Source organism: Arvicanthis niloticus, chromosome Y (assembly GCF_011762505.2).
Source record: "Arvicanthis niloticus isolate mArvNil1 chromosome Y, mArvNil1.pat.X, whole genome shotgun sequence".
NCBI classification, from domain to species: Eukaryota; Metazoa; Chordata; class Mammalia; order Rodentia; family Muridae; genus Arvicanthis; species Arvicanthis niloticus.
This window is the reverse complement of record NC_133431.1, coordinates 8,079,821-8,099,222: the sequence shown is the minus strand read 5'-3', so window position 1 is coordinate 8,099,222 and position 19,402 is coordinate 8,079,821. Positions and strand designations below refer to the sequence as shown.

At 43.5% G+C, this 19,402-nt stretch overlaps 1 pseudogene; it reads left to right on the top strand.

The window, feature by feature from the left end:
- Positions 1 to 7,448: 7,448 nt before the first annotated feature.
- On the top strand, positions 7,449 to 8,048 carry LOC143437283 (bcl-2-like protein 2 pseudogene; annotated as a pseudogene).
- Positions 8,049 to 19,402: the final 11,354 nt, after the last annotated feature.

The window sequence follows — 19,402 nt, the reverse complement described above, 5'->3', positions numbered from 1 at the left end:
GAATATAGTTTATTTAGGACATGGGGAGAGGAGTTAAGAGGGTAGTAGAGGCAGAAAAAAGCAGAGAAAGGCAGAGAATAGAGAAGTACAGGCTGGGCATGAGCATGTGAAGAGAGAGGGGGCAGGGAAGAGCCCAAGAGGGCAAGAGAAAGCGAACAAAATGTCAAGAGATCAAAAGAGAGGAAGGGGTAAATAGCCACCTTTAGAGGGGGTCAGGCTTACCTGGCTATTGTCAGGTAACCATGGGGAGGAGCATACCTGGCTGTTGCCAGGTTACTGGGGTGGAGTTTAGACAGAATGCTAAGAGAAAACTGGGCATCCTTCCAATTGTGGGTCAGATTGATACCTCCACTGCACACTGAGTACTGGGCTATGGAAGCTGTTCACCTTGATTACAGGAAGAAGAAGGCAAGTGCTGTGAGTAAAGCTCGGGTAAGTTCTGGAGTCAGGTTCTGGTAGGTGCAGGATCATTGTTCTTGGGGCAGAACAGCAGGCAGCAGAACAGCCAGAGCTGGAATGCTGGGTTCTCCCCCAGGGATGAGTCGGGAGAGAGTCCTCTTTGATGACAGAAACAAATGCTAATTGGGTGTAAACCATTCCTGAGCTCTGGAAAAGGTCTGACCCTGGTGGGAAGTGCACTTTAATCTTGAGGAGTGGTAAGACTTACTGGCCAATCAAGGCTCCCAGGCTGACCTGCCAATCAGACAAGGAGGCGTGTTCTTCTGGGTGCCAGTCTGCAAGTTACCTGTGCCTGTGCAGGCTTGAATGGTCATCTGTGCCCTGCTCTGAGCTCTGCTGTCAGGTGCTGTGTGGAGACCTCAGGGAAGCTCTGAAATCGAGTCATGGTGAGCACAGGATCACTGCGCACAATGGGTAGGGGCAGGCGACTGAGCAGTGGGAGCTGGGGTGCTGGGTCCTCTCTGTGGCTGCATGGGAAACATCAGCCAGATGTGACCACCTGTGAGGTCCCTGGTGATGACCCTCATGTGTTAGATCAGGTGGTGACCTCTGAGTAACTTCATGTAAAATCAGCTATCATGGCTGATTCTGAATCTGCCCCAAACTTTTGGACCAGTTGATTTATTATAAAAACCTTGGTGGTTTCTCTGACTCTGCAGCACATGTGTCCATACACTTCTGTCTTTTCTAGAATACATTAAGAAGACAGGCACATCTGGGCAGTGGTGGCTCATGCATTTAATCCCAGCACTTGGGAGGCAGAGGCAGGTGGATTTCTGAGTTTGAACCCAGCCTGGTCTACAGAGTGAGTTCCAGGACAGCCAGGGCTAGACAGAGAAACCCTGTCTCAAAATCAATCAAACAAACAAACAAACAAAACCTGTTTTTAAGAACACAGGCATAAATCTGACAGATCTGCTTTCATACATTACTTGTTTTAATTTTGTTTAGTTTTTCTTAATTTTTTCCATTGCAGATTTTTATGTTGCTTTACTTTTATGTTTAGTGTTTGATTATTATGAGGTAAAGGGACTTTTCCCCCCTCCAATCTCTTGGGTCTTTTGGATGCTTCTTGTACATTAACATGCATGTTCTTTGGTTTAGGAAAATTTGCATTATTATTTCATTGAAAATATTTTCTAGACCTTTGTGCTGAGATTCTTCTTCCTCTATTCCAATCATCTGTAGTTTTCCCTTCTCATATGTCTCAGAATTCCTGGTAGTGTAGGGTTAGGAAAGTTTTAGAATCCACTTTTTTGTTGACCAATGTATTCATTTTGTCCTATTCATCTTTAATATCTGAGACTCTTCTTTCCTTTTCCCTGGGTGAACCTTGCAGTTGTCAGTGCACAGGCAATTTCAATGCTCTGCTTTCAGGGACTTAGCAACTGCTTAAGTCATTCCCTGCCTCCATCACCTGATGCTGTTGTCAGGTGTGCTTTATATACCCGGACCACCAGCTACTCAGCTCTCTCTGTTTGTTCTCTGTCTCTATTCTCTGCACATGCCACCTCTATTCTCTTTCTCTACTCTCAGGGCTCTCTTTCTGCTCCCTGTCTGTGTGCCTGTCTGCATGTCCTCTTCTGTGCCTCTATTCCTTCCCCAGCTTCTCACTCATCTCCCTTCCCCCAAACAATGTCTTTTTCCCCCCAGTTTTTGAGACAGGCTTTCTCTGTGTAAGCCTGGCTTTCCTGGAACTCACTCTGTAGACCAGGCTGGCCTCAAACTCAGAAATCCACCTGCCTCTGCTTCCAAAATGCTGGGACTAAAGGCGTGTGCCACCACCGCCTGGCTAAACAATGTCTTTTGTACCATATCTGTTGCATGTTTTTATTTCTCAGGACCTGTTGTGATAGGATAGCTTGGATATTTTGGTGACATATTTTTCTGGTTATTATTTATTGTATTCCTATGCTGGTGTCTAGGCCTTTGGGTTTAAAGTGATTATAGATTTACATACTGATTTCTGAATTTGTCTTGCTTGGTTGGAAATTTTGTTCCTAGGTTGCTGTTTGATGTCTGGATTTACAAAGAGAGTTGCCTGAGTGTTGTTTCTTTTACTGACGTGTTTGGTGGGTATCCTCAATAGAGAATGCTTGCTAATGTTGGGAGCAGTGAGAAAAGGTGGGCAGGAAGAGATGATCTTAGCATCCTCAAGGAAACATAGTCAGGACAGAGGTAAAGCTGCCTCTGGTGTTTAGTACAGTACGAGGGGAAATTGTGATCATTGCATCTGGGATAACAGACAGTGTGGTAGATTTATAGAAAGCTTACCTTGTGTCCTGGCAGGTAAAGCATGTGGTTGAACAGGGACTGTCTGCCCAAGAGGGGCTGAGACACAGGGATGAGGCAGGAAAGGAAGGGCAGGTGGGGATTGTTTATCTTACCTATAAGAGGCATGCACAGGGGGAGAGGCAACTTCCACTGGTATTCTGTCTCAGAGTAAGTGCAACTGATATTAGGATCTGCAGTAAGAGATAGTGAGGCAGGTCTTTGGATAAAGTACCTTTTCTACTGCCATGCATGGCTTGTGGTTGAACAGGAGCATCTTTCAATAATCAGGACCTCAGGCATAAAGATGAGTTTGTAAAGCCCAATCAATTCTGTTTTAGAGGGTGCACGAAGTCCATTTGAGCAAACATCCTATGACAATCCCCCTTGTCAACAGCCAGTCAAGGTACAACTGCAGGGTTAAGCTTCATGTAGATAACTAATTCACCTTACAGAGAAAAAAATAGTCTACCCATCGTGGTTGTCAGATGCTTTTGCCCCCTTGATTGGTTACTGCAGATTATGCCGGACATGTAGTTTTTAAAATATTAAGTTGATGACCTGTACGTTAATGTCTCAATCTTTCTGTGACTACAATAAATACCCAGCACCCCTAGACTTGGTCTCTCAGTTTTGATCTCATGTGAGGCTGACTAGTGAGAATTTTTATTACAGAGCTCATAATAAAGACCTCCCTGTGTTTGCATTGCAATGGGCTCCTTGTTGGTCTTTGGGGTCTCTGTGAGTTGGACATACCATCTTAGTGTATTGACCCAAGATCCTCAGGACTCCCAAATAAAAGATTGAAAGGCTGTTTGTTAACATGTACCATTGTTGTTTTTGGGTCAGTGGCTTGCCTGCCAGGTTTGTGTCTGTGTGCCTTGGTTTTCAGGTTTTTCTTGAGTATATGTGGAGGGAGATGATTAAATTGTATGTGAAACCCTGCTACAGTGGATACACTGGAGAGTCATAGCCCCAAAGTGCTTCAAAGATTTTCTAGAGACTAGTATTCTGGACAGTGTGCCTCTGGTCTAAATTTCTGGGAAGGTTAGAGTAGGCTTGGAACCCTGCTACAGGGCTCACAGCTGCTGCCATCCTGTTTTCTTTCTTCTTCTTCTTCTGCTGCTTCTTCTTCTTCTTCTTCTTCTTCTTCTTCTTCTTCTTCTTCTTCTTCTTCTTCTTCTTCTTCTGATTTATTTTTATTGTATTATTTTTTGTTTCTTTGTTTGTTTGTTTTTGTTTTTCGAGACAGGGTTTCTCTGTGTAGCCCAGGCTGTCCTGGAACTCATTCTCTAGACCAGGCTGGCCTATGCCATCCTGATTTCATTTTCTCCTCTGTACAAGTGGAGGAATCTGCTGGGTAGCCTTTACCGCCCCCTTGTGGCTGTTTGTTATGTGTGTAGCACTTTATTATTCTGTGACTGAGGAAATGAGACTGTTTCCATTCCAGTTGATTTAGTTACTGACCCCTCACCTTGGGTTAAATCATTCTTACCAACAAAACTAATACCCATTGACTAGTCCATGACAGAAAACTCTTCAAGACAGCATCCAGGGCACAATCGCTTTCTTTCTACCTTGTTTTACAGGGTGGAAAGAACAAAGACCTCATTTTCCCTCCCCTTCCATTCTACCCTCTGCCCAGTCGATATGTGACTCTGTAGTTTTGGAATTGTCATTAGATGGAAAGTTGTTCTTCATTCCAACAGAGTTAGCATATCTTCCTTGGACCAGAGATCCTGTCCTTTGGGGAGGCCATTTCCAAGTCTGTGGGGCAATCTGCTTCTCTATCCACCTTCCAGCTGTTTTAGCCACATCTTTGGTAGCACTGGCCTGGGAACCCAGGGTTAAAGACAACTCTCCCCAGGTCAGCATAGCCTCTGAGCTCCCCATTCCAGTGTATCCTTCCGTGCTCTGAGCCAGATGCCCTCCCTATTTTGTCCTGGCTCAGCCACAACTCCAAGTTCCTCATGGGGTGGCAGGGGGCTCCTGTAATTGATGTGGTTAAATCATTGGTTGTGTTTTATAACGACTTCCTCATTTTAGTGTCTGTGACATTGTTGTCTTAAGTTCTCAGCATTTCAGAGCTACAGTCATCTGAGGGACCCTCAATTGAGGGTGTGCCCTCATCAGAATGGCTGGTTGCTATGTCTGTGAGAGATAGTGTTGATGATTGATTAGGAAGGCTCTTCCACTGAGGGTGACAATATCCCTAAGCAAGTGGTCCTGGGCTGGATGAGAGAACAGGCTGAGCATGAGACAGTGAGCAAGCAAGAGAGCAAGCTAGGAGATAGTGTGTGTCCATGCATTTTGCCTTCAGTTTCTAATCTAAGCTCCCAAAATAATGGACTGTGATCTGACAGAACCATGTACAACAGCCACTTATTACCTGAGATGCTTTTGCTCAGAGCATTCAATCACAGCAGCAGAGTAGCAAGTTAGAACAATAACAACAACAAAATGGTATCCAGATGTGATTATGCTGCTGGACAGAATCTATGTTCTCTTTTGAAGGAATGTGGAGAATATCACAAACTGAGATGGCAAAATCATAGAGAGCTATACATAGATCTTAATCAGTTGTTCTCATAGGACATGGAAGCTTGGGGTGTTGACAGTACTGCAGCCAAAGGTAGTTGAGGTCGTGCTTGTTCAGTGGAAAATAGACTCTGAGAAAACTTCAGTTAGAGGTCATTTGTGTGATATTTTTGTCAAAAATCTTGCCTACTTTGGCTTATGCCCTGAGACATTGAGTAGGGTAAAATTTAAAACTAATATGCTGATTTGTATATTTTTATTTTATTTATATGTATTGTTTACTTTTCCCATTTATTTATATATTTCCTTATATCTCAGTTACTACCCCCTCCCCATTCCATCTTCCATAGTACCTCATCCCTGACTCCTTTTTTCTCCCCAGGGAGGGTTGGGGGCCACTTGAATATCCCCCAGTCATGGCATGTCAAGTCTCTGCAGGGTTAAGCACATCCTCTCCTACTGAGGTCAGACACACCAGCCAAGTATGGGGAACAGTGTGGACAGACAGTCAACACCTTAAGGGACATCCCCTACTTCAGTTGTTGGAGAACCCATGTGAAGACTGAGTAGCACATAGAGTACATATATACTGGGGACCTCTGTCCATCCTGTGTACACTCTTTGGTGGGTGACTCAGTCTCTGAGAGTCTCCTAGGGCCCAGGTTAGTTAACTCTGATGGTCTTCTTATGAGCTTCCTGTTTTAAAGGCAAATAGTTGGGTCTGTAAAACACTTTCAAGTGTTTAGTTCATGACCAACATAGCAGGTAATAGGGACCAACTGAAGAAGGCATCACTGAGGCTAACTCAGTCCTGGCAGGACAAATTTAAAATATAAATTAAAAATAAAATAAATAAAATAAAATATAAAGTATAAAATAAAGTTTAAATTTTTAAATATATAATAAAATAAAATGTAAAATATAAAATATAAAATATAATATAAATACAATTTTAAAATATAAATTAATAAAATAAAGTAAAATATAAAGTATAAAGTTTAAAATTCAAAATATATATTAAAATATGAAATGTAAAATATAAAACTTCAATTTAAAATACAAAAATAAAATAAAATATAAAATAATCAAATATAAAATATAAAGTATAAAATATAAAATAAAAAAGTAAAATATAAAGTAATATAAAAATAAAATATAAATATAAAGTATAAGTATAATAATATTTTAATTTTATATTTTATTTTTAATTTTAGATTTTATTTTTCTAATATCTTAGAAAAAAACTTTCCCTGGTATGCAATACCTAATAAGGTAATAGGACCCAATAATGGACCCGTCTTTGTTGCCCAGGTAGGTCAGGAACTGGCCGCCCAGCTGGGGATGAATTAGAAATTGTGCATTTAGGCCCCAGATTTTAGGACAGGTAGAGAAAATGAATAGAACTCTAACAGAGACCTGAACTGACTTGGCCTTGGAGACTGGCGGGAGTGATTAGACAGCTCTCCTTCCCTTTGCCTCATTCCAGGTTCAGAACACTCCGACAGGTTAAATCCTGTGTGGCAGCTGCCACTGCTCACTGAGACAGAGGGGCAATCAATCCTTTTCCTTTTTTCTTTCTTTTTTTTTCCCTTTTTTTTTCTCTTTTTTTTTCTTTTTCTTTCTTTCGTTTTTTTTTTTTTTGTGTGTTTGTTTGTTTTGTTTTTCGAGACAGGGTTTCTCTGTGTAGTCCTGGCTGTCCTGGAACTCACTTTGTAGACCAGGCTGGCCTCGAACTCAGAAATCCACCTGCCTCTACCTCCCAAGTGCTGGGATTAAAGGCATGCGCCACCACTGCAGGGCTCTTTTTCTTTTTTTATTCCTTTTTTTTTTTTTTTTCCTTTTTTATTCTTTTTTCCTTTTTTTTTCTTTTTTCTTTTTTCTTTTTTTCTTTTTCTCTTTCTTTTTCCTTTTTTTTCTTTTTCTTTTTTTCCTTTTTCTCTTTCTTTTTTCCTTTTTTCTTTTTTTTGTTTTTTTCTTGTTTATCTTTCTTTTTTTTCTATTTTCTTTGTTCTTCAGGGCACTCAATCCTAATATTGTTCTTTCCAAATCCCTGTTTGCCCACATGAAAGTGTTCAAGGTGGCTCAACATATGAGACCGGAGGCCTGAGCACCAGTTCCAAGCAGGAAATGCAGTCTGACATCATTGAGCTGGAAACTTGGAACCCAGCTGAATGCATCTGATGACGACCCCAGCCTCAACCCCAGATACACAGGCTCTAGTGGCCGACTTTGTAGGCTACAAGCTAAGGCAGAAGGGTTATGTCCGAGGAGCTGGCCCAGAAGAAGGCCCAACAGCTGACCCGCTACACCAAGCCATGTGGGCGGCTGGAGATGAATTTGAGACCCGCTTCTGGCGCACCTTCTCTGACCTGGTTGCTCAACTACAGGTGATCCCAGGCTCAGCCCAACAATGCTTCATCCAGGTTTCCAAGGAACTATTCCAAGGAGGCCCCAATTGGGGCCGTCTTGTGGCATTCTTTGTCTTTGGGGCGGCCCTGTGTGCTGAGAGTATTGACAAAAACTTAGAGCCATTGGTGAGGCAGATACAGGATTGGATGGTGGCCTATCTAGAAATACACCTGGCTGACTGGATCCACAACAATGGCGGCTGGACGGAGTTCACAGCCCTGTACACGAACAGGGCCCTGAAAAAGACATGGTGTCTACAGAAAGGAAACTGGATGTCAGTAAAGACAATACTGACGGGGGCCGTGACACTGGGGGCCCTGATATCTGTAGGGGTCTTTCTTACATTGGTTTTTCTTCATTCAGGCTGGTGAACTTTTGTTAGAGAAAGGGTAAGTGCTGTTCAGATTTTAGTGTTACCCCATCGATATTGAAATTTAGGTCAGGAAAACGAAAGTTATGATGATACTGAAGTTTAAAATTTCTAAAAATTTACGTTAGAAGTGGGGTGGGAATGGGCCTATGAATAGTTAAGTTTTTATGATTAAAAACCTAATGGAATATTAACAATATGGTAAAGCCTTTGCATGTCATAGTTCTTTACACACACACAAAGAAATCACACTGGAGAGAATCCTCATTAATGTAATCACTGGGGGAAAACTGACAATTCACTTTTATCTGTGACTACATAATAGAAAACATTCAAGAGAGTGACTCAATGTAATCAAGGTGTTAAGCCTTTGCACGACACAGTCATCACCCATTACATAAAAGAACACATACTGGAGAGAAACTGAATGTCATGAATGAGGTAAAGCCTTTCCAGGACACAGTCATCTCTGAATACACAAAAGAAAATGTGCAGAGTGAAATTTATTAATGTAGTCAATGTGATAAAGCCTTTGCATGTCACTGTACTCTCCAAACACTTAAAGAAACATACACCTTGGAGAAACCTTACAGATGTAATGAATGTGGTAAAGCCTATGCATATCTCTGTAGTCTCCAAAGACATAAAAGAACACAAACTGAGCAGAAACCTTTTGATTGTTCTAAAGTTGGGAAATTGTTTACATGCCACAGTGGTTTCTGAATACAGAAATGAACACATATGAGATAGAAACCATCTGAAAGTAATTAACATGTTAAAGCCTCTGCAAGTCCTAATCATATTTAAATGCATAAAAGAATTCATAGTTGAAGTAAACTGTGGTGATTTAAATATTCTTGACCCTAAAAAGTGGCAATATTAAGAGATGTGCCTTGTGGGAGTAGATGTTACCTTTTTGAAGGAAGTGAATTACTATGGTTGTGGTCTCTGGAGCTCAGGCCAGTACAAAACAGACCCTCCTACCACTTGGCTGGAAGACAATGTCTTCTTGGATGCCTTCTCATGAAGATGCAGAACTCTCAGCTCCTTCTCCAGCATCATGGCTGCCTGCATGCTGACATTGGACTAAACATTTGAAAGTGTAATACAGACTGAATTAACTATTTGCCTTTAAAACAGCTGCCTTGGTCACAGTGTCTCTTCTTAGCAATGGAAATTCTAAGACAGAAGTTGGTACCCCAGACTTAAGTATTCTTATTGGTAGGCTTGACCATGCTTTTGTTGGATGCAATGTGGATTTTTAGACTTTGGATTTGTACATGCATTAAGTGGAACTTCATGGGCCATCCTAGTAGAACACATATGACCTAAGGGTGGTTTGAACTTTGCATAGAATTTTTATAATGTTTTGCTGAAGAATGCTGCTGTGTTTTGCTCTCATCTGAAGGTAAACAGGTTTATTTTGTTAACTGGATTGACAAAGGAAGTCTCAGGAAAGCCAAGCATAGCTTTTGGCCTGTGCTTACTCTCATGGTGATTGTTTTGATCATGCTTAGTAATGTTAGAAAGGAAAAATATGAAATGTTAGCTTCAAAGAGAAAATCTCACCAGGAAGTTGAATGAAGCTAAATCCTATGATCAAAGACACACAATGGAATTAAAGAAATGGTGATATTATGGCAAGATTCCATCCACCTAAACATACGGATGTAACGTTATATGGATGAGAACTGTATAATGTTAGGCATTATTATTAACTGGTTATTGTTTTTATGTGTACATAAGAGGATAAAAGTACATGTCAAATTGAGAATTGACAGATTGTGATTACTATACAGGGATTTCAATTTAAAATCTAAAAAAATATAGGATATACTTAGGTCCAGGCATGGTGGTATACAACTTAAATCCCAGGAGATGAACATCAAGCAGATGTCTGATTCAAGTCATCCTGGTACAGAACAAGTTTAGGTAATGAAAAGTTTAGATATGGGCAGAGTGTTACCCACATATTACTCAACATTCAGGAGACAGAGCTATGCAGATCTGAGTTCAAGATTCATCTACAGAGCAAGTTCAAGGACAGCCGAGCTGAGGCAGTGAAGGTGTTGAAAACTAGAAAACTGGTGATGATGTAATAGAAGGGGCGATGTTTGGGCCCCAGCAGGCAGAGGAACTCAGCAGCTTTGTCCTTGTGACTCTGCTTTTAGAGGAAAGAATAGAAGGGACGACTGACACCATTGATGCTGGTTGGCTGTAGTTAGAAAATAATAATAATAATAATCAATGCCGATCTATAATGAATAAACAGTAATCAATAATTATCGATACTGATTGATAAGCCGGGCGGTGGTGGCGCACGCCTTTAATCCCAGCACTCGGGAGGCAGAGGCAGGCGGATTTCTGAGTTCGAGGCCAGCCTGGTCTACAGAGTGAGTTCCATGACAGCCAGGGCTATACAGAGAAACCCTGTCTCAAAAAAACCAATAATAATAATAATAATAATAATAATAATAATAATAATAATAATAATCAATACTGATTAATAACCAATAATGATCAATAATCGATGGCACACACCTTTTATCCCAGCACTTGGGAGGCAGAGGCAGGTGGATTTCTGGGTTTGAGGCCAGCCTGGTCTACAGAGTGAGTTCCAGACAGCCAGGGCTACACAGAGAAACCCTGTCTTGAAAAACCAAAAAAAAAAAAAAAAAAAAACCCACAAACAAACAAACAAACAAACAAAAAACAAAACAACAAATAAACCCTACAGGTTCCCACGGCCCCCAGAGTAAAAGATGAAGTTCTTACAAAAATCCACCCATCTCTTCCTCCCTCCCTTTCCACCCTCCTCACTCTGGCCAGGACCCATTCTGTTCTCTTACCTCAGAGCCTGAATTCAGCCTAGGTGTTCAGTCTACCTGAGTATTCTTTCCTCAGATCTCCACATCACCAATTCGCCTGCCTCTTAACTGTCATTCAGATGTCTCTTCTCTGGGATGTCCCCACCACACTCTCACCACCTTCTGCTTCCTCCAACCCACTTATTCCCCAAACACAAGGGAACATGTCTTTTTACTACAGAAACTGTTTATGATGTCAACCGACTAGAAACCACCTTCAGAAGGGCAAAGGTGTATCTGTCTGGTTCCCTGCCACATTTCCACAGCCAAGAACAGAACTCTACATGTATGTGGGGGTGGGGGGGACAGCGGCAGGGGGTCTGCACATTTTTCTGCATCAGTAAGTGAAGGCAGGCAGGCCTGGAAGTGGTTTCCCTTAGCTACCATCTTGATTTTCTTAGAGGGGATAGCTAGGCTGAACGTTATTCCCTGCTCAGCAGAGACCCCAGATGCCCTGGCTCTTCCACTGGGATGTAGGATAGGTGTCCCTTGTCCTAACTCTGCACTTCACTTGCTTTCTTCATTTAGGCTGTAATGAGGCCCTATATGGCTAACCTGGACCAGCAGAAAGTGCCAGGGAGGAGGCCAAACAGGATGCCAAGCCTGAAGGCCTCCACTGAGCTACAGTGGGAGAGCTGAGGTGAGGATTGATGTGTTCCTCAAAAGGTTCAGAGAAGACAAGCCCTCTGAACCCCCTGACACCAGTTACATGCCTCCAGCCACTTTGATCTCCCATTCCCTACTCTGAACCAAGAAGATCCACCCCCCAAGTGATGTCTACTCCAGCGGTTAGGGCCAAGCAGCTGTTCCACCATGCCTCAGGTAGGCTCCCCACATGCAAGGCAGACAGCTCATACTGCTATTTTAAGTTCCGCAGGCCCTCACAGTGACACAGGAGGGTCTGTGAGCAAATTCAACATTAATTCTGAATCTGTTGTGTGCCAGGTGAGGCAGGAGCATGTTCCCTGACAAGATGCAGTTTTTGGAAGAGTTGGCACTTCAACTAATCCCTGCAGAATGGCTCTAATCCCACCAGGATAAAGGCTTTCCAAGCTAATGGGCCATGTGACTAAAGGCACAAAGGCAGGTAATTTACAGACCCATGCAGGAAACAGAGACTTGGCTGCTACTTGGAAACATATGTCTATGAGGCAAAGGCAGGCCAAGGTGAAATTCTGAAGAGCCTTGTGCTATATTGAGGAGTCTGAAAACAAGCAACAGGGACCCTCTGAAGGTTCCAGGGTGGCAGTATGACATGACTCGAGAGATGCTTGGGGAAGGAGACTCTGACCACAGCAGTGGACAATGGGGTGGTCACTTCAGTGGTTCTCTTCTGAGGGAAGCATCAGACGGGGAGAGTGTTCACAGACTGCACTGAGGGAGGGCTCTGATGGGTAGCAGGGATGCAGGAAACTGTTTCTTGGGATGCACTACAATTTATCTTAATTAGGTTGAGCTGAGGAAAGCAAGAGGAGGGAATTCTGTGCAGGCACTGGAAAGCTGCCAACTCCTAGAGCCCGTGTTGTGATCTGATGCTGACAGCCCTTGATCTCTTCAATTTCTCTTCTTTCTTTCTTTCTTAATTTTTTGAGATAGAGGAGGGGAGTGGGGGAGATGAGAGAGACACAATAGACAGGCTCAGAGAACAAAAGCTCTGGTTCCTTTTGGTGCCTCACTTTTATCAGGGGGTGCAGCTCTCTCAGTACCCTATAATCACAGTGCAGGCAGGGATGCAGCCAGTGACTTACCATTCAGGCATGGATGCGTCCTGGACAGCAGGTCCTCCTGCCAGTGTCTGCCAGCTCAGATCTGATCCACAGGATGGGAAAGGAGGCCTGAGAGTGGAGGGGTTTGGGCCAAGGTCCAGCTGGTCCTCTGTGATCTCATCTACTATGTGTCCGAGGACCGTGCTAGTTTTTAAACTTCATAGAATGCTCGAGGAACTATTAGTCTTGCCACTTTGCAGATGGAGTAACTGGGGTTCAGAGGTTAAAGAGATCATTCAAAGACATGAAGCCAAGACTGAACTGGATCTCTTTAGCTTCAAAACCTAAGTCCTTAACCTATGCCACACTGACCTGATAAGAGGAAACACACCCTGCCCACATGCCAGCTTGCCCATAGGCTTCCTGGGAGAGAAACACATCAAGGGAACCAGTCTTACAGTCCTGGGTTGGATTGGCCAGCTCTCAGTTAAACAGGCCCAGGGCCAGGCCCCTCCTCTTCTGTCCCACTTTCTCACTCACCAACTATCACTCTTCCCATGCCATCACTGGATCCCTGGATTCCAGTGATTGCTGGAGGTCATGTTCAAGTCTCACCTTGATTCTGTCCCAACAAGGTGATAGAGCCAGTGGTTCCCCCTGCTGTACTTGGCTCTATCTTGGAAGGATGCTGCACTGGGCTGTACCCAGGTGATCAATACACATGCTGCAGGCTATAGCCCAGACAAAAGACCCAGAGGGCTCACAACCACAAAAGCCAAGGGTCTTTGTGCAGTCAGCCCCTCCCTACTAATAAAAAAAATTAGAAAGCACCACTAAGTCCTAAACCAAACACTATAGGAAAACAAAGACACCAAATAATAAGACCAAATAATGAAAATTAAAATAGTAAATACTGCAATCTTTTCCTCCTTCACTTCCTCCCATTTGACTAAGATGCTATAGAGAATTAAGGACAGGGTTTCTCTGTGTAGCCCTGGCTGTCCTGGAACTCACTCTGTAGACCAGGCTGGCCTCAAACTCAGAAAGCTGCCTGCCTCTGCCTCCCAAGTGCTGGGATTAAAGGTGTGAGCCACCACGGCCCAGCAAGAGTTCTACATCTTGATCTATAAGCAGCACTAGGAGACAGTGTCCACAATGGGCATAGCTTGAACATCTATTAAAACCTCAAGGCACAACTCCACAGTGACACACTTCCTCCAACATGGCCACACATACTCCGACAAGGCCACACCTCCTAATAGTGCAGCTCCTTATGGGACAAGCATTCAAACACATGAACCCATGGGGGCCATTCCTATTCAAACCATCACAGTAGATAAGTCTTCAGACAGGAATATCATAGATAAAACTATATATAACTTAAAATTTCCAGATATCTTCACCAACCCACAAGACAAACTACTCAACAACAGCAGAGATTAGACCCAGGAAGAGTAGATAGAACTGGTAGAAGAGACAGCAAAAACAAAGGGTAATTAGTTTATACCCTTTCCAGAATATGGCCCTCTCCTGACATCTTTTACAAAACCAAATGTTTTATGCTGTGTATGTACCCTTTCTCAAGCAAGAAAGAACATAAGATCCTTTCTTGGGAAAATCACAAGCATGAACCCCAAAAGACCTCAGGGCCAACCCTAATCCTGAGTCCCTGCATGAAGATCCTGAGAGATAAAGTGAAGCCTAGGTCACTCTATGGACTCCAAGATGTTGGAGGTGACAAAGTTGTGAGACATCTGCCAGGGAGATTGGCTTACATGGAGTGAAACCAGCCTGTTAGAGATATATTCTGAAAAAAAAAGAGAGAAAGAAAAAAGCCGGGCAGTGGTCATGCATGCCTTTAATCCCAGCACTCGGGAGGCAGGGGCAGGCTGATTTCTGAGGTCGAGGCCAGCCTGGCCTACAGAGTGAGTTCCAGGACAGCCAAGACTACACAGAGAAACCGTGTCTCCAAAAAAAAAAACAAAAAAAAAAAAAACAAAAACAAAACAAACAAACAAAAAACAGAAAAAAATACAGAACATACATACACACACACACACACACACACACACACAGTGTGGTGTCCCTCAGCATTTTTGGAACAACTTTAAAAAAAAACAGAAAAAAAAGTGGATTCCCCTCAGAGGACACATGTACATTTGAAACAATTTCAACATTCTTCAGGCATGTCTCTGTAGTAGACTTTGAAGGAGAGATTAGTTACAACTGCAGGACTGGATGCTACAGGAGGCTCTAAGGTGCTTGCTTGTTGGACTTGACTCTTTTGGACTTTTTCACTCTCCAGGTCTCAGATGAGAATTTCCATGATACTGATGGCTGGCTGGTGGTTGGGAAGACAGACTAAAGGAAGGTTGGCTGGCTGGACAGTAGGTGGCAGCATGAGCCTGTGCAGGCAGAGCAGGCTGAGTAGGTCCCAGCCCCCACCTTGCCCCCTGATCCCCTGATTTTTTTATTCTTTCTCTCCCCCTTCTCTCTCTCTCTCTCTCTCTCTCTCTCTCTCTCTCTCTCTCTCTCTCTTTCTCTCTCTTTGTCTCTCTCTGTCTCTCTCTCTTTCTCTCTCTCTGTCTCTCTCTCTCTCTGTCTCTCTCTCTTTCTCTCTCTCTGTCTGCCCTGTGTGTGTGTTCAACTGAGGAGGCAATGGCAGAACAGTGTTTGACCCTTCTCTATAAGACAGGCTACCCCACTACTGCCTCCCCCTCCCTCTTTTTTTAAGTGTGTTTTTAAAAATTCTGTTCAGTTTATTGTAAGTTAATCGCATGTCTTATTTTCCTCTTCATTTTTTTTTAAGTTGAGTCAGGGGCTTCTGTACATAGACCTGGAAATTAGTACCTAGATCGGACCTGCCTTCCTCCGGCACCACACCTGGCTTCCTGTCATTGTCCATTTAGCTTGATTTCAATATTTATTCATGTCTGAGAGGGACAGAGAGGACGAGGGAGAATTGTATCACAGGCTATAGTTTAATTTCTTCACTAATCATGTGGTTGTCCGCCCCGCCCTCATTTCCGTCCTCATGCCACATGTAACCTTGAGTAAGATAAATCCTTTTTGTCAGCACCCATACCATATGACACACGCTTACTCCCACTGAGCCCTCTGATTTTCCTCACATCTCTGTCTTTTAAAAATTAGACTAGGGTGGGGCCGCTGGAGAGATGGCTCAGTGGTTAAGAGCACTGATTGCTTTTCCAGAGGTCCTGAGTTCAGTTCCCAGCAACCAGATGGTGGCTCTCAACCACCTACCATTGGGATTTAATGCCCTCTTTCGAGGATGAAATCCAATGTACTCGTGGAGAATGGTAAGGAAGCTTTTCTGAGGAAGGTCTTCTGATCTAGAAAGTACCCTTAAAATGAAATGTGAATCACAAGAAGCATTTGTTTTGAAATATTGAGCTAGGAGCTACTTAAGCTTACACAAAACAGTCCATTTTTAGATTGATCCCAGGAAGGAGGGGGGAGAGAGAGAGAGAGAGAGAGAGAGAGAGAGAGAGAGAGAGGAGAGAGAGAGGAGAGGAGAGAGGAGAGAGAGAGAAGAGTGAGAGGAGAAAGGAGGAGAGGAGAGAGAGAAAAGAGAGAGGAGTGAGAGAGGAGAGAGGAGGAGAGAGAAGAGAAAGAGAGGAGAGAGAAGAGAGAGAAAGAAGAGACAGGAGAGAGAGAGAGGAGAGACAGGGAGGAGAGAGAGGAGAGAGAGAGGAGTGAGAGAGGAGAGGAGAAAGAGAGAGAAGAGAAAGAGAGGAGAGAGAAGAGAGAGAAAGAAGAGACAGGAGAGAGAGAGAGGAGAGACAGGGAGGAGAGAGAGGAGAGAGAGAGGAGAGGAGAGAGGAGAGAGAGAAGAGTGAGAGAGGAGAAAGGAGTAGAGGAGAGAGAGAGAAGAGAGAGAGGAGTGAGAGAGGAGAGAGGAGGAGAGGAGAGAGGAGAGAGAGAAGAGTGAGAGAGGAGAAAGGAGGAGAGGAGAGAGAGAGAAGAGAGAGAGGAGTGAGAGAGGAGAGAGGAGGAGAGGAGAGAGTGAGAAGAGAGAGAGGAGAGAGAGAGACAGAGAGAGAGAGAGAGAGAGAGAGAGAGAGAGAGAGAGAGAGAGATTGTAACATTTAATTAGAGCTGGTTTGTGAGATGAAAACTTGTATTTAATGAGTAGTGCTGGAATTAAGGGAGGGTGTATGCACCACCAGGACCAGCTGAATTTCTAAAAAACAGAAGAGAAAGAAAAGAAGGAAAGAAAAACCTGCTTTCTATATACCCAAGCAATGGTAATTTGCTACAGTGTCTCTTTTGTGTAGTTTGAATTAGACTTTGGTTTATTTAGGAAGTTTCACACACACAGTATTATCTCCAAAGAGGAGCCAACAGCATCTTTGTGTGTAGTCAGTAGTCAGTTGTCAGTTGTTGCCCTCTTTAAATGTTGTTGTTGTTTGAAAACCCAGTTCTCAGAAGGTAAAATAGAGACAAGTCCAAAGTCACTCGCATTGAAGTCATCTCCAACTGACAACTACAGGACCAGGGTAGAATTGTGTGGATGAGGAAGAAGAATCTAGGAGGAGCTTTGGGATGGGAAACTCTGATCGGAATACAGTGTAGAAAATACAGTTTCTTTCTACCATAAGCCCCCCCCCAACAAAGAAAAACAAAACAAAACCCCAAAAACCCCACCACCATCATCATCACCACCACCAAAAACCTCTGGCAGCAAAACCATAGCTACTGCAAGTGTTCCTTGTCTGAATATCCAACCACTTCCAGCTAAGTTGGTGTGTAATTCTGTCCCAGTTGTGCTACCAGGGTTAAGAAAAAGGGGAACCACCTATATAGTTCTGTGACACCATCATCCATATATCTATATCTATGTCAATGTCTATGTCAATATCTATATCATCTATATCTATATATCTCTATCTATCTATCTATCTATCTATCTATCTATCTATCTATCTATCTATCTATCTCCCCCCCTCTCAGGACAGTCCTGGACAGTCATTCCTTTAAGCTTCAGGTAAACCCTGTAGGGTAAGCTTTCCAAATTCATCCATCCTGAATGGTGGGTGTGCTTGCTTCCTTAAGACCCAAACTTTGGTTGGTGTCGAAATAAATAACGAATGAATGAATGAATGAATAAATAAATAAATTAGGAGGGGATACAGATGCCTAATGGTTGTAATTTCCTAATACACAGGCCTAGGCTCCATTTCCCTGTTGGAAAGATAGCTGAGTAGTTAAGGGTACTGACTGCTCTTTCTTCCAGAGGTCCCAATAAGCACGTAGCAGCTCTGTCACAGGACCTGATTCACTCTTCTGGTGTGTGTGTGTAAATCATAATAAACAATGTTAGAAATACCAGGTTATGTAAATACAGCCCAGATCCTAGGCCTGAAAAGTCCCTGAGCTGGCAGGGTGTGGCGGGCTGGATCAGAGAGAGTCTTCCTCTATCTCTTATCAGAGACAGGTGTGTTATCAGTTGGAGTGCCATTAGCATTTCTAAGGAGCTAGGTTATCCTGGAACATTGTGATGGTGGGGGTGGGGGCAGTTGGAGGCATTGGGGGAGAATTTAGGCAGCATAAATGAAGAAATAAACTGGAAACTTTATTCATTTATTTGTTTTATTGAGTGTACGAGGGAAGAGGGAAAATGGGAGGGAGGGAGGGAGGGAGGGAGGAAAGGAGGGCAATCTTTCCATGCTGGGATGATCCATGCCTTGGGAAAGAATTCCTCCTAAATGAGCTGTCATGCGGTCATCTCGCAGCTTTGGGGGGGGGGGGGGGACTTTGGTTCTGGCCTCTCAATGGGTTTCCAAAGGGCAGTCAGAGAGCCCTGCATGGACAGAAAGGGAAACCATGTTAAGCAAGCAAGCAAGCAAGCAAAACCACAAATCTGTATGTTAAGTTCTTCTGTTAAAGGAATCGTGGTGAAGTGAAGCAGAAGCAGAAGCAGAAGCAGAAGCAGAAGCAGAAGCAGAAGCAGAAGCAGAAGCAGAAGCAGAAGCAGAAGCAGAAGCAAAGCAAAGTAAAGCAAAGCAAGCTCATATTCATTCCAAAAAGGCTGATAGCTAGGGAGCTTGGGCTACAGAGTGAAAACAAGTAGAAGGAACAATAAATAAATAAATAAATAAATAAATAAATAAAATTTTAAAAAGGCTTTGTTAGAACATGTCTAAGTTTTAGGGAACAAGGCTTGACATTGAAACCCACTGGTTCATTAGCATCTTCCGCAAATCTCTCAGACAATGTTTCCCAATGCAGTGCCTACCACCTTCTCCTCCATGATTGCCCCCGACTCCTCACTGTGGGGCGTGTGTGTGTGTGTGTGTGTGTGTCCCACACAGCAACCATCAGTGGAGACACAAAGGAGACAGCTAAGGCTACAAAATAAAGATAGCAAAACAGACAGGGAGACAGTGTCCCAAAATGGATCCCCAAAAAATGGTAGGCCAGAGTGAGGGACCAGTCAAACTTCTTATCTGAGAGGGAGAGGGAGAGGGAGAGGGAGAGGGAGGAGAGGGAGAGGGAGAGGGAGAGGGAGAGGGAGAGGGAGAGGGAGAGGGAGAGGGAGAGGGAGAGGGAGAGGGAGAGGGAGAGGGAGAGGGAGAGGGAGAGGGAGAGGGAGAGGGAGAGAGAGGAGACAAGAGAGGGGGACAGTGAGAAGAGGAGAGAAGAGGAAAGAGAGAAGAGAAGAGAGGAGAGGAAGAAGAGGAGAGGAGAGGAAGAAGAGGAGAGGAGAGAAAGATAGAGATAGATAGATTATAGATAGAGAGGATAGAGAGAAGAGGAGA